A 1,456-nucleotide genomic window follows, 5' to 3' on the forward strand; every position below is an offset into this window, starting at 1 on the left:
ACAGCTAAAGCCCCCAAAGACCCCAGACTTCAGTGAAAACATCAACTAATTTTAAAATACATTGCAAGCATGAACAATGCCTGAAGCAACAAGATGCAAAAACAGCAACCTCAAAACATAAGGGGGTCAGATACCAAACCCATACACATCGCACATACACATCGCACATACACATCGCACATACACATCGCACATACACATCGCACATACACATCGCACAAGGAGCCAGCGGGCTCTTTGCACCCCTTTCTCATGCTCGCTCAATTTCCTTTGTCTGTTTCCTTTGCCTGTGCAGCTTTGTACCTTCCTTCCTCCTGCTGTTGCTGCTGCCTCCTTCGCATCAATCATGCATTCGGAACTTATGGCCCTCCACGTCCTCGTCCTCATCCTCGTCTCATACCACCGTGCGCGAGCACACGCACGAGTGCGCACACGTGGCGCTACCCTCACCGCTGGCGCTCCTTCCGCCTCCTCCAGCTAGTGCCGATGCTCGCAGTGTAGGGGCGCGTGTGTGTGTGTGTGTTGGGGAGGGTGATGAGGGGGGAAACATGTGTGTGCCCTGTACGCCACTTACCACTTCCACAGCATCTTCACTCCCCCAACACCATCACTCCCCCAACACCACCTCGCTAAATTCCCCCTAACCCCTCTCGCCCACACTCCCTTGAAGCACCTCCGCGATGTTCACATTGCGATCGAGTAAGGTATCGCCAGAGTGGTCATTTCCTCTGTGAGCGTGTGATGTCTCTACCCCCTTGCCCCCCTGCCGGCCTGCCTGCCGGTCTGGCTGTCTCAGCCCCTCAGCGCCGCCGCTGCCGCCACCAGCAGCCACCACCCAGCCGCCAGCAGGTTCCTATCCGTCACGGCCCGTAGAAAGCGCATCACCGCGGGCAGCAGCCACCTCTCCCCCGCCGCCCCGTTATCCACAAACCAGAACGGCCGCGGGTGGTACTGCCAGGGGCCGTGAAGGACCGACTTCTGCGGGTAGTCGAGCAACAGCGTGTTGTGCACCACCCCCACCCCGCTGCCAATGTCGTGCGGGGTGTTGCCTGGATAGGCGCCCCAAGTAAGGCCCGTCTGGCCGAAGGACACGACCAGAGGGGTGTTGATGGCGATACTGCCGTACCGTAGCGACGCGAGGAAGTCGTCCCAGGCCTGCGGGTGGGCGGCCTGCACTCGGGGATGGCAGATGACCCCGGCAGCTAGGGAGCCGAAGATGTGGGTGCTGACGGCGTGGGCGGCTGCCCGCATGAAGCGCTCCGGGTCGCCGCCGCAGCCGGGGAGGGCCACCTCCTGCTCTCGTGGGTGGGGGGGTGGGTGGGGGGAGGGGGGAGGGGGGCCCGAGGGGGGGGAGCGGTTGGTCAGGAGGAAAGGTGGAGGTGGGGGGGTGCGGAGGTGGTCTGGTCTGGTGTTGTCCTCCGGCTGTCCCGGGGGTTTGCATCATGGGGGGGGGGGG

Source organism: Volvox carteri, assembly GCF_000143455.1.
Source record: "Volvox carteri f. nagariensis unplaced genomic scaffold VOLCAscaffold_8, whole genome shotgun sequence".
Lineage (NCBI taxonomy): Eukaryota > Viridiplantae > Chlorophyta > Chlorophyceae > Chlamydomonadales > Volvocaceae > Volvox > Volvox carteri.